Genomic DNA, 14,088 nt, shown 5'->3' with positions numbered 1-14,088 from the left:
GACCAACCTGCATTCAAACCCGTCTCTTCCTTATACCGTGCACAAATCTACAGAAACATTTATAAAAAGCCTTTTGAACAACACAGATGTGATTTGGTTTACAGTTGTTTCACTCATTCTAAATGAGAGACTATGGTGAATGTGCTGTCCTCACTGCAGTGTAGCAACTGTAGCTATACAGCCAGCTAACTCTGATGCAAAATGACGACAAGTCGTAGTGAGCGATTTCTTGCTGTTTACTGTGGCTTTCAACATCATCTTACATGACAGAGTGAAAACTGTAACAAAGGAAAAAAGTTCGAATGTTTTAACAAATCTTGTCTAATGAAATATACCTGTATCTACATGTAAATAAACACTGTAACTATGTTTGGTCTTTTCTTTTTAAACAGTATTGTAACATTAACTTATTAACATAATGAATTTTGTACTTACGACATTGCTTCTAGTGCTAACAACAGATGGATTACAAGTGCACACATACTGTCAGCTTCCTTTCTTCTATACAGGAAATAACCTCTAACCCCGAACTCCAGGTCTACATCGTATCAAAATAAAAGTCCTTAACATTTTGCCTTAATGGCAACACACTCCCCGCCTGGCATCTGTGAGGTCACTACACTTAACAAATTATGTATTAACTAAACATATGAACATCATTCTTTACTCAGAAGCAAAACAAGTTCTGTCACTGGTCTAAGGTACTTTTTTGAATGTCCTTGATCTGTGGTCTTCAATTCCACCTTACGGACTTTCCCGTCTTCTCCAGGAATAGCCTTTGTGATTATCGCCATAGGCCAGTTGTTGCGGACAACTAGGTTGTCCTTGAGGAGGACGACATCTCCTTCTTGCAGATTTTGGTGGGACTTGGTCCATTTCTTCCGCCTTGTAAAGTTGACAAGTACACTTGTCTCCAACGGCGCCAGAACATGTTTGACAAGGCTTGTACTTGTCTCCACTGCTTAGTTAGGAGGTCTCTGTCCGTAAAGTCTCCTGGAGGAGGTGGAGTACTGACTTTCTGAGTTAACAACATAGATGGTGTGAGAATGAATGGATCCTCTGGATCATTTGAAACTGGAACCAGAGGCCTTGCATTCATAATTGCTGCCACCTCCGCCATTAGTGTGCACAAGACTTCATGGGTCAGGCGAGTGCCATTTTCAAGAAGCATTGACTCCAGGATCCTTGAGCCACTCCAATGAGGCGTTCCCATGAACCACCCATGTGCGAAGCATGTGGTGGGTTAAACACCCAGGAGCATCCTTGCTGGTGTAGGTACCTCTGTACAGCGGTGTCTGGTTGGTCTGCGCTCATCCCGAGTTCTCTGCAGGCCCCTATGAAATTCGTGCCACAATCTGACCGTAGTTGTTTGGCTGGTCCTCTTATGGCGAAGAAACGCCTTAAGGCATTGATACAGCTTGAAGTGTCCATTGAGGCAATCACCTCAATGTGAACCGCCCTGGAGCTCATACAACAGAATAATATGGCCCACCTCTTGCTCTCAGGCTGAACTCCTCTTGTACGTCTGGTAGTGATGTGCCATGGTCCGAAGACATCTAGCCCCACATACGTGAAGGGAGGGCAGGCCTTGAGACGCCCGTGGCAAATCTGCCATTAGTTGCTCCTGCATCCGTCCTCTGAGTCTCGACAGGTCACGCATTTGTGAAGAGTTGAGTTAATGAGCCTTTTACCTCCCAAAATCCAGAGTCCTGCAGCTCTCACAGCGCCTTCTGTTAAATGGCGACCCTGATGTTTTACTTGGGTATGATGATGTCTGATGAGCAGCAAGGAAACATGGTTGTCCTTTGGGAGAATTACAGGGTTCTTTTGGTCAACCTCTCGTCTGCGTTTTCAGGCGGCCTCCGATACAGATGAGGTCATTCTGCAAGATAGGGTTGAGACGACGTAGACAGCTGTTTATAGGAATTGGCTTGTCTCTTTCTAGAGTTTCAAATTCCTTTCCAAATGCTTTTCTCTGAACGGCTCTAATGATGACTTCTCTGGCTTGGGAAAGCTCATCCGGAGAGCGAGGCAGCTCACATTTATGCCATCCTCTACACTTGTCCATCATGTTAGGGGACTTGTAAGATCTTGCAACATGAATTAAGAATGCCACAGCTCGCTGGAGAGTGTTAAAGGTGGAGAACCTCTCAAAACGCTCTATGCTGAGACCTTTCTTTTGTAGCTGGGTGGCATAACTCTTCACATCCGGACGAATCTCCGCATCCAATTCTGGTGAGACTAAACTGAATGACTGAGTAGGCTCTGGTTGACTGGAAAGCTTACGCAAAAAGGTAGGTCCACTGAACCACATTGTTTGTGTGAGACGTGATGCTGGAACAGACCTTGACGCAATGTCAGCTGGATTGTCCTCTGTGCGTACGTATTGCCACTGTTCAGGATTTGTGGTCTGGCGAATCGCTGGACTCGATTGTGGACATATACATAAAACCGTCTGGATTGGTTATGAATGTATCCAAGGACCACTCTGCTATCAGTGTAAAACTTAATGGAATCTAGCTTCAAGTCCAGTTCATCCTGAATCAGTTCAGCCACTTCCACAGCCAAAACCGCAGCACATAGTTCAAGTCTCGGTATGGTTGGCTCTGATTGAGGAGCAAGTTTAGACTTCCCCATGACAAATCCAATGTCAACAATGTCTTCTTGGATGGTCTTCAAATAGGCTACAGCCCCAATGGCCATAGTAGAAGCATCACAGAACACACAGAGTTCTATGCGTTCGGCCTTGGTTAGAGAGAGGCCTGTGTACATCCTTGAAATATGGAAGTGCTTCAACTCTTGAAGTGAGTTTCGCCAAGCCTCCCACTTGCCTAATTTCTCTTCAGGTAACGGAGTGTCCCACTCTGAAGCCTCAGAATTCAGCTCTCTGAGAAGGGCTCTGCCTTGGATTACAACAGGAGCCAAAAAACCCAAGGGATCAAAAACACTGTTCACCATGGAGAGAACTCCACGACGGGTAAACGGTTTTACATCAACTGACACAGAAAAGGTGAATGTGTCCGTAGCTACCTCCCACAGGAGGCCTAAGCTGCGTTGGATGGGTGACTCCTTCCCACAGAGGTCTACCTCTTTTCCAGCTGCCACACAGTCCTCACTTGGGAAAGCTGCCAAGACTGCCGGACTATTTGATGCAAACTTGTGGAGCCTGAGGTTCGACTCAGCAAGTGAAGCCTGAGTCCTACGCAACAAGTCAATGGCTTCAGCATCAGTAGGGACAGAACAAAGACCGTCATCAACATAAAAGTGACGTTCAACAAAGTTGACTGTGTCTTGTCCATATCTTTGTGCACCCTTTCTGACAGCCCTTCTAAGCCCATAAATTGCCACTGCTGGAGACGGGCTGTTCCCGAACACGTGGACCTTCATCCTGTAGTCTACGACTTCACTTGTTACATCATTGTTCTTGAACCATAAAAATCTCAAATAGTTCCTGTGTTTTTCTTCTACGAGGAAGCAGTAAAACATCTGCTGTATGTCTGCCATAACAGCCACCTTTTCCTTCGAACCGCATGAGTACTCCCAGAAGGGAGTTGTTAAGATCAGGGCCAGTCAATAGGACATTATTTAAGGAGATTCCGGAGTGTTGGGCACTCGAATCAAACACCACCCTGATTTGACCTGGTTTTTGTGGGTGAAATACTGCAAAGCTTGGTAAGTACCAACACTCTTCGTCTTCCCTTAGTCCTGGTGCCACCTCAGCATGATCATTTTCCAGCAGTTTTCCCATGAATGCCACATATTGCTGTTCCATCTCCGGCTTTCTTCTCAAATTGCATTGAAGTGATTCGAATCGTTTGAGTGCTTGGCTGCGGTTGTTGGGCAACCGTTCTCTAGGCTGCCTGAACGGTAGTGGAGCGACCCAATTGTTTGAATCATTTCTGTAGACTTCTTTGTCCATTATGTTCAAGAAAGTCTCATCCTCAATTGATGGTGCCAGCTTGTTGTCCTGTTCGGTGCGGTCAAATACATTTTTACCCAGCCTGTCTTCTTTAGCCCTGCTGAGCCCTAAGACACTCTTCCTGGGCTCTTTGCCATGAAGTTCATCACTGACATGCATAAAACTTGTGCATGGTTGGAGGAGCGAGGGCCGTTGACAATCATGCACTGTTGTCCTGTAAGTGCTGACATTTGGCTTGTGCGCATTTCCTAGGCAGACCTCTCCAATCAACACCCAACCTAGGTCAAGACGTTGAGCAAAGGGGCGTTGGGAGGGCCATTTACTTGTTCCCTTACCTTGTGCACTCTAATTACGTCTCTACCAAGCAGCAGGAGGATCTCCGCAGTGGGGTCCAACTCGGGAATGTGTTCTGCTACTTTGACGAGGTGAGGTTGATGAAGAGCGGCGTTCAGCGTGGGAATTTCAGCCCGGTTGTCAGGTAAGTCATTACATTCAATAAGTGGGGAGAGGATTGTCACTTTCCCATCAAGTGCTTTGACCATAAAATCTTCAGCCCTTCTGCCAAATGTTTCCTCTGTGCGGAACACGTTCTCAATAAGTAAGGATATGGCTTACTCTGAAGCGTTGAAAAGGTCAAAGAAACTAGACGTCGCCAATGACCGGTTGCTTTGGTCATCTAAAACGATATATGCCTTGATGGCTTTATCTGGAGAGCCCTTGTGATACACCTTTGCTAGGCATATCTTGGAACATGACCTCCCAACTTGTCCTGCACCACATACTTCAGTACAGCTTGAACTGACGACTTCCCTACTGTTGTTACCCTCTTCTCCTCCCGCCATTCTGCGATGAGGTTACAGGAGCTGTGGTCTGCGGTGGAGGGCCCGGATGCATAGCGGAGACATGATTGGTGCTGTCACACTCAGAACATTTCACTACTGCAGTGCAGTCCTTCGCCACATGACTATTTGAGCCACAGCACTTAAAGCAGAATCCTCTCTCTTTCAGAAAGGCTTTCCTGTCTTGAAGGTCTTTTGCTCTAAAGGCTTTGCACTTCTTCAGTGGATGTGGCTTTGCATGTATTGGGCAGCTCTTATTTGGATCACTGGAAGTGCTTGACTCTGCTGGGGAGAAATTGGTCTTATGAACTGCAATGGGGTTCTTGGTGCTTTTAAGATAGGGACTTTCAACCTTTACAGAAGATCCACTAGCATTTAAAAAGGCAAAACTGGGATCATTCCTTTTCTTTGCCTCATAGCAGATGAATCTGGTAAAGAATTCAAATGGTGGAAACCGTCCTCCATTTTCTTCTTTATACTTTGAACCCAGAGATCCATTTTTCTTGAAGTCCATAAGGCAGTTTGGCCACTATAGGTTCAATGCCTCGTGCAGTATCAAGGTAGGACAAACCTGGAAAGTAGCCGTCTTCCTTAGCACACTGCACTTCCATCAGCAGATCTGCTAGCTCCCTTAACTTCAGATTTTCCTTTGCGAAACTTTAGGGAACTTATCGAGTCGAGTGAAGAGGGCTTTTTCAACTACCTCTGGTGCTGCGTAGCATTCCTGAAGACGTTCCCAGGCTTTTCTGAGTGCTATGTCTGGACTTGCTACATGCACTGAACGCAGGCGTTTCACTTGGTTGCTGGATTCTTTGCCAAGCCATCGAGTCATTAAGTCTAGCTCCTCAGTCGCAGTGAGAGCCAGCCCTTGTGTAGCATTTTATATGAAGACTGCCAAGCACGATAATTTTCCGGTTTATCGTCAAACTCATACAAGCTTGCGCTCACCAGGTCACGTCGAGCTAAATATTGCGCAAGATGTTCAGTTGCAGACACGCCCTGGTCGGGTTTTAGTTGGGGGTAATAGCACAGAGCAGAAATATTCAAGTCAGTATGAAACTTCTTTGAATCGACCTGAGCATCCTCTCTGTCAGTTAAAGTCTCACCGTATGACAGTTTGACTGCTGGTGGAACATAAGTATCGTCTAGAACATCCTCTGATATATTCACATTTCCTATGTTATTAACCTGTCGTGGCTCATGTAAAGGAACATGGACCTGCGGGTATGGAGAGAAGGGATTGTTCGGACTGAAAATGAGAGTGCCATCCGCAGCAGGCTGAAAAGCCTGTGAGCAAGCCTTCGTAGCTGCTCCCTTTGTGGAGCTAGTGGGGCCAAAATGAGTTTGGACGATTCGCTTGTCCGCTCCATTTTATCTTCTCCTGAAGCGCTCGTTGCATCCAACAGAATACACTTCGCAACTGTCTCAGCCGATTCCCAAACGGCTGCTTCAGCCTCAGCAGCCGCTGCTTCACGACACATGGCTAGTGTCTCAAGCTCAGTCTCTCTTTTTACTTTCTCCAACTGTGATTCAGCTTCTTTAGCTGCCTTTTCTATTTTAGCTTTAGCCTCTCTTTCTGCATATTCAGCACGTACTTTAGCAGCTGCTGCTTTAGCCCGTGCACGGATTACTGCACGGCTTGATGACGCAGATGAGTGAGAACTTCCACTTGCTACAGAAGACTTAGCACGTTTTCCTTCCATCTTGTCACGATGTTCAACACTAACTTCTCTGTCTTTTCACTGTGCTGTCCTCACTGCAGTGTAGCAACTGTAGCTATACAGCCAGCTAACTCTGATGCAAAATGACGACAAGTCGTAGTGAGCGATTTCTTGCTGTTTACTGTGGCTTTCAACATCATCTTACATGACAGAGTGAAAACTGTAACAAAGGAAAAAAGTTCGAATGTTTTAACAAATCTTGTCTAATGAAATATACCTGTATCTACATGTAAATAAACACTGTAACTATGTTTGGTCTTTTCTTTTTAAACAGTATTGTAACATTAACTTATTAACATAATGAATTTTGTACTTACGACATTGCTTCTAGTGCTAACAACAGATGGATTACAAGTGCACACATACTGTCAGCTTCCTTTCTTCTATACAGGAAATAACCTCTAACCCCGAACTCCAGGTCTACATCGTATCAAAATAAAAGTCCTTAACATTTTGCCTTAATGGCAACACAGTGAATGAATCGATATAAAGTTTTTCAAATGAAAACTGGAAATGTACCAATAAGCATGTGTATAGAATGTTTGTGCAACTTCGGATCTGTCTGATATTGCATGTCACACTGTAGGATTGTGTTCTCATACAAGAATAACATCTTCTGGTGCAATTTTGACAATATTCTGACAAACATTCATAAGGCTCCAACAAACTAATACAATTTTATAAATAAACGGATAAATACATTTTAAAGAGTGTATTAAAGAAATAATAAAACATCTGATTATAGGCCATATTGATGAATCAGTTGCAGTCTTAAGAAGGACCAGGTCCAGCATAAAACCAGTGACATTTACACCAGGTTGTGTGACATGTTATAGGTGTCAAAAATGTCATGATACTGATTGAATCGCAAAGAATGATTTTCTTTTAATCTAATATGAGCCACACAATCTCATTCAAGCTAACTTTATTAGGGCTGCTAATCTCAGAAATCTAATTAACACATGGAGCAGGAGATGGGTTCTAACAAGCCCCATAAAACAGAGCTATGGTTCCAAGAATGTTTCTCAAGAGAATAACAATTACAATGACAAGATGGGGGCTAAAATAGAGGTTCATAGGTTTACTGTTATCACCAAAAACTAGTGAATGATCAATATTAGATTGTAGATCTAATATTGTAAAGAGAACGTCAGATTTGAATCCTGCATCCTGTCTTAGAAAAGCACATTTCTGTGTTCACTTTGGATATGCTTCCTATTGAAAAATCTTTCTATGGCTAAATATACATCAACCAGGCATATATTTATGGCCACCAATCAGGCATAACATAATGGCCGCCTGCCTAATATTGTGTTGGTCCCCTTTTGCTGCCAAAACAGTCCTGACCTGTCAAGTATTAATAGCATTACCTTATTTAGCAATTTGAGCTACAGGAGCTCATCTGTTGGATCAGAACACAGGGACCAGCCTTCACTGCCAACGTGCATCATTGAGCTTCGGCTGCCCATCACCCTGTCGCCGGTTCACCGCTGTTCCTTCTATGGACCACTTTTGATAGATACTAACCACTGCAGACCAGAAACACACCACAAGAGCTGCAGTTTTGGAGATGCTCTGACCCAGTCATCCAGCAATCATAATTTGGTGCTTGTTAAACTCGCTTGAATCCTTACGCTTGCCCATTTCTCTTGCTTCTAACACAACTTTAAGGACAAAATGTTCACCTTGTTCTCTACATCTGCCTCTTTCAAAGCAACTACCTGCATATCTTCCATGACCACATTAATAAACCGACAGAGGCAATCAGATGTTGGGTTGAAATGATTTGGTACTGTACATTGTTGTTGTTCATTTTCACAAAAAGCCACCAGCTGTAAAACCGAAGCATTGTTGATCCATTACAATGGTTCACATTATATATGAAAGCTTTTTTAAATAGACGCTCCTTTCATACAAATTATTGCTGACCTGGTGATATTTAGCAACACAATAAAAACTCAAACTCAAGCATTACACTGAATTTAATACCAGTAAAGTTGTTCTTAAGCATAAAACAAACTGTTTAATGTTGCACAAGCTTCTTTGAGGTTCGATAATCGTGTCTAACACTAAAGCAGTAAAGCCCTATTCACACTTGAGATTAGTAAACATAAACATGGTTGATCTTAACATAAGGTTAGTTGTGAAAAGGCTCGGATGTGCTTCATAAATGCATTGCGGTCCAATCATTCAAACCGCCAACCAGAGTTATATTCAATTCAATTCAATACATTTTTATTTGTATAGCACTATAACACAATGGGAATTGTTTAAAAGCAGCTTTAAAGAGATAAAGCAGATATAAAGTTGTATAAAAGAGTGTATAATTTTGTGCCTATAAATTTGTTCCTTATAATTATAATTTGTCCCTAATGAGCAACAAAATGGTGACTGTGTCAAGGAAAAATTCCCTAGGATGGCATAAGGAAGAAACTTTGAGAGGAACCAGACTTATAAGGACACTAATCCTCTTCTTGGTGGCAACAGCTGACCATTCATTAATTTCCATCACTGTTGAAGTGTGCAGTGATAGAGTTTTGTGACTACTAAGATTTGTAGTGTGAAAGCAAAATCACCTTAGTGCCTTCCAGACAACAACAACAAGTGCCACCTAATCCATGTCTTCATTGCCCAGAATGAAAAATACATCATTATTGCTAGATTGGTGTAAGCAGTTATAACAACCCCACATTTCAGCGGCTACTTGTGATTGGATCAATAATGGTGGATTACTCCTAGGTGTGAACAGGGTTTAAGTCACTCCAAATCACATACCTACATAACTACAAAAGATCGTGCCAGAACATGCACAGGAAAAATGGCAATTAAGTAATTTTTCCAGAGACAATTTTTTTTTCTCAAAAATAGTTGTTTTTGCTCTATTTTGAGTGTACAGAGTAAAATATGTCAGTAGAGTGAGAGCAAAATTACAGAGTAACAACTGTGACTCCTCCCCATTGTCTCCTCACAAAGTTTAATAAATTTGCGGTACACTACACGGTCATCCAGCGGTGCAGCTTGTGGAATCAGAAGAGAAGGCTCATTTCTTCTAGATGTAAGTAACTACATTTTTAAGTCTAATTATTTATTTTAGTTTTGAGCCTCTGTTTTGAGCTCATATCAATATCCGGATCGATTGAGAACCTTGCTTAATTTAGAAGCAAATAGTTAATATATAGATTACAAATGTAACGAACGTTAAATGACACCACTGAAATTGCCAACTGTTTATTACATGTTTGAAAGCTAAATTATTGTGGCGAGGATCAAGTTGTGCCCCACATGTACTTGACTCGGTAAAGAGTTAAACTGGAGCCTTGACTGGATTGCTGGAGGCCATTTTGATGTGCATTAGCCCTATTCAGACTCGAATTTATCACGGTAATGTAAGGTATTATCAATATTTACAGGGGCTATTCGTTATTTTTTTTGCCGTCTGAATCCAGAATGTTGTACCCTTTCATTCACAAGCTCTTTGTTGGGCTTTTGATCATTAATTAAAGACTATTTTTGTGAGTGTTGGGCGCTTACACTGAATTTGCATACTCCTCAGCACATGTGCGATTGCGCCATTATTGTGGAACACCGTGCAATGACCTTGCGCTTTTTTATATAGACACTTTTATTCGTACAAAACCCGCTCCTAAATCGTGAATAAATCGCCATCTGAATGCACTGAGGTGCCATTTGGATTATATTTTCAAACATCCATGAGAAAAATGGTCTGAATTCGGCTAGCATGCATGCTAGCACCATGCATAAACTGTTGAACAGTTATTACAAATTAAAAACACACCAGTGAAGAAAAAATTATTCGTGTTGAATGTCATCTTCATCTGACAGTGAGTAATATTGCCTTGTGTTCATCTTTTTGTTTCCTTTAGGATGCAAACCAACAACGTTGTTAGAGTGAAGTTCAAAGATAGTAAAAAATATATTTTTTCTTCAAAACCTATTACGTTTCAAACGTTTTTGGAATGTGGTAAGAGAAGAAACGTTAACATTGTTAATATCATTAATACGTTTCCTTCTAAACATTTTAATAGTATTAAACTAAGTTTATGGTTGTATCTTATGGGGTATAAAAATAATTCTAACTTCCTTTGGCATTGCTGGTTTTTGTTAATTTGGCAATGGTTTGTCATCCTTCAGTTGGCAAGGAATATGATCTTCCTACAGTGGATGTGAAAGTCTTTGATGACTCTAAGACAGAGGTTGATGAGGAAGCATTTGAATACCTGCTGACACGACCAGACCATGGTGTCCTAGAAATTTTGATCCCAGGCAAAGAATGTTTTGATGGTAACATTTTTTACATGCTTATACATTTTTGTGTTTATTTTCAGCCTATTTTTAAACTAATGTGTCTATTGTACTAATTCTCGATAGCTGTATACCATGATATAAAAATAGTATGAACAGTTAATCAGACTATAGGTATGGTTTATATTGAAGATTCTTTAAGCTCAAGCTCAGTTGGAGATACCGAAGGCACATCAGAGTCTGACGACACAGCAATTTTGATTAGAAGTCCTCCTAAAAAATATCCAGCAGAGGAACATGTTGCTCAAGTAAGGATCACCAATCTTGTCTCTGAATAACATCTATATGGAACTACTTAAAAATTAAAGATATTTGGAACTATATACAGTTGCCAGTTGTTATTTTCTCATCTTTGCTCAATATTATATCATCCCCTCTTTTAGATGATCGAAGATATCCTAAAGACCAGCCCTGGAGGTGAAAAGATTGCAAGTGAATACCCTTGCACTAAAAGTCTGTCAGATAGCCGACAACGTGCCATGGTGAAAATCTTGGTAGCACATTTGACAAATAAACATGGGTAGGTTGTTTATACAGTACCTTGTAAATTAATGTTTCTGATGTTATGGGTTGTAATTGGTTTCTGTTTGTGTGTGTGTAGAACAAGGCCTTCGCAACACTTGAAGGAACAATATGCAAAAGGAATCATCTCTCTCTTCCCAAATTTGGCTGACCCCAGGAGCAAACTTGGCTATGTTAGTAGCTGTTGCCTCTCAATCTATTTGATTTACAGAAGGAGGATTTACTGCATCTTGCAAAATAAATATTATTTACAGTATAATTGAAGTGGTATTTATTTTCTTAGTCTAGTAATGTATAACCTTTAGGTCTGTTTGTTATGGTCATAGGAGCATTATTACAATGCAGAAGATGGAAGTGGATTTTTGGCATGGAGAATTAAAACTCTGCAAAAAGAACCATCGGAGAGTCGGAAAAAACGCCCATGGCAACCACAAACAGGTGAAAGATTTGATGTTTAATCAGTGCTTGGCTGCAAGGCTTGACTAACATTTTATTTATTTATTTTTTAAATGAATATGCAACGTTTGCATTATTGAATTATTTTACTCATCTTAACATTTGTGTCTTTTATTTGAAGTATTCATTTGTTCTATAGTGAGAATGAGGTCATATGTTATAGTATCTCTACAAAATATAATTGCTTTTCTTTTTGAATGTGAACATGTTTTTCATAATCTCTAATGGTTGGCAAATTTAAATGTCATTCTGGGATATATATTAATGTTTTCCATGTTATTTTCTGTCATTTATCTTCTTTGGTGTTAACGTGTTGTGCTCTAAAAATAAAAAGAATTACAAATGTGGTTTTCATATTGTCTTAAACAATTTCAGGAGGGCCAACTGCTGAAAGGTATCCCTGCAAAGGAGATAGTTTGTTAAACGATGAATTTCAGTGTCAGGAAGCAATTGCCCTGATGAAGCATACAGCTGACGAGGCAGTGGTAAAGGAAAAGATGAGGTTAACGCTGGCCTATCGACAGAAGCTGCTTCACGACCCTAAAGAGTCAACTGATATTCTATCAATTTTCCCACAATTTCAGGATATACCAGGCTTGGTATGTGAGAATTATAAAGATAAAATCAATTTCTATTGTTCTGCCGTAACACACTTGTTCGGTAAACAAACTTAGTTCCTACTGTGGTACTGACTTTTATTATCTTTGGCAGACTGATCAAGACTTTAGACTTTTATTTGGTGATGCAACCTCTGCAAAGTTGGAGAAGTGTTGTGCCAACATAAAACCAAAGGTTATTGCCCAGAGCCGTGGCCTCACACAGACTTGTGAGCTCCAAGACCTCATCCAAAATGCTAAAGCCAATGAAGTTGAAGCTATAGCTTAAGTTAACTAAGATGCGATTAAGCATTCATGGAAAAGATTTACATGTGGTCACAACTTTACCCATTAGACATGCATGTTTCATACCGACTTGTAATGGGTAAACTGTATGAAAATCACTTGTTGCTCTAACATTTCTACCCTGATCTACCATTTTCTGCACAAGGGCCACATACAGGAGTTGCAGATTTACAATCTGAAATTGTTTTAATTTGGAGCTCTGAATAACAAAAGCATGGTTTATGTCTTACTGGCATACTGTCAGCATACTGTATGACATCGTACACCTGTAGTCAAGACTGTTCATAATTAGTCAATACTGTAATACTAGTTAATGTATTTATACAGGCTCATCTTCCAAGTAATGTTAAGTCAAGTGAAACTGAGTAGGATGGTATGTTCAACACCTTCTAGCTAAAAAACAAAATTACAGGCCTTTAAAAGAAATCACTTTGTTTTCCATGTCTCCAGGTTGGGACAGCGACATGTCATCAATTCTGATTCTGGTTCACCTTTTGCCACCTTCAAATTAAGGCCGCAAAATTTTGGAAAAGTCTCAGCTATACAAGCATGTGATAGTCTTGTGAAATTCATCAAGGTGAATAAAGCAGATCAATTGACACTTTTTATACTGTTCCTTTACTGTGTAACCTTGAACTTGCTTATTTCTCAGACAGGTACTTGAAGATCATCTGTCCTCCAAATTCTTTCATTCTTTTCTACTTCACACAAACTCAGTAACAATCTATTGTAATCTCTTGGAAGTATGTACAGAAACTTCAGTGGAAGACATCAATGCATCTTTATTCATGCTGCATATTGACATTAACAGTTAGGCCACGTTGGCTCGAATATGTTTTCATTCTTTCACAGACTGGTACCAGTATCCAAGAGCACCTGGACGGAATTGGAGAAAGTCTCCAGCCATATTTACTTGCTGTCGGACCAAAGAAAAGTAGGATCCAGAGTTGGTTTATTATAATTGACCAACATGCTCTACCATGCAAGGCCTCTAATTCACTGGCCTGTGTTGATGAGCTTTTTAAAGCTTACTTTGTCTTTGGCACCTCATACTGTCAGCAATTGACCAATGTGTATAGCTTTCTGCAAACCACTGTTTATGATCTAGATGTTGAAGTCACCAAGGTGAATCCCAGAGTGGCTGAGTTGAGAGCTAGAATGCTCCAGTAACCAGATGATTTGTTTCATTTGTAAAAGGGGGCATGCCGATGCCAATTCCCTTATAAGGCACTATAAGTTAGTCCATGGCCTTTGTTCAGGGAAAAACTTAAGTTAAAATGTGCTCAAAGAGGTTGTTCACATGTTTACCATAGTTTTTCTGGATTACGAAAGCACCTCAGCAAATGTTGTGCAATTGACAGTTCATGCCTCGATTTTGGTGAAAGCTCATCCACTGCCAACTCCAT

General features: G+C 40.9%; 1 protein-coding gene and 2 long non-coding RNA genes across 3 annotated transcripts in view; all 3 read right to left on the bottom strand.

Annotated features, from left to right (window-relative positions):
* Nucleotides 1–14,088, bottom strand: part of trpc4b (transient receptor potential cation channel, subfamily C, member 4b) — a 66,246-nt gene that overhangs the window by 28,024 nt on the left and 24,134 nt on the right. The gene's annotated exons all lie outside the window — the stretch shown is intronic.
* Nucleotides 219–878, bottom strand: LOC124394553. The gene is made up of 2 exons (XR_006927518.1): nucleotides 436–878; nucleotides 219–278 (listed from the first exon to the last, which is right to left on the bottom strand). It is a non-coding gene; the product is annotated as an uncharacterized LOC124394553 (long non-coding RNA).
* LOC124394552 lies at nucleotides 6,580–6,946 on the bottom strand. Its single transcript, XR_006927517.1, has 2 exons — nucleotides 6,797–6,946; nucleotides 6,580–6,639 (listed from the first exon to the last, which is right to left on the bottom strand). It is a non-coding gene; the product is annotated as an uncharacterized LOC124394552 (long non-coding RNA).

The sequence above is a fragment of the Silurus meridionalis genome, chromosome 12, assembly GCF_014805685.1.
Source record: "Silurus meridionalis isolate SWU-2019-XX chromosome 12, ASM1480568v1, whole genome shotgun sequence".
NCBI classification, from domain to species: Eukaryota; Metazoa; Chordata; class Actinopteri; order Siluriformes; family Siluridae; genus Silurus; species Silurus meridionalis.
Note: the sequence above shows the minus strand (reverse complement) of the source record. Positions and strands in the feature narration are given on the sequence as shown.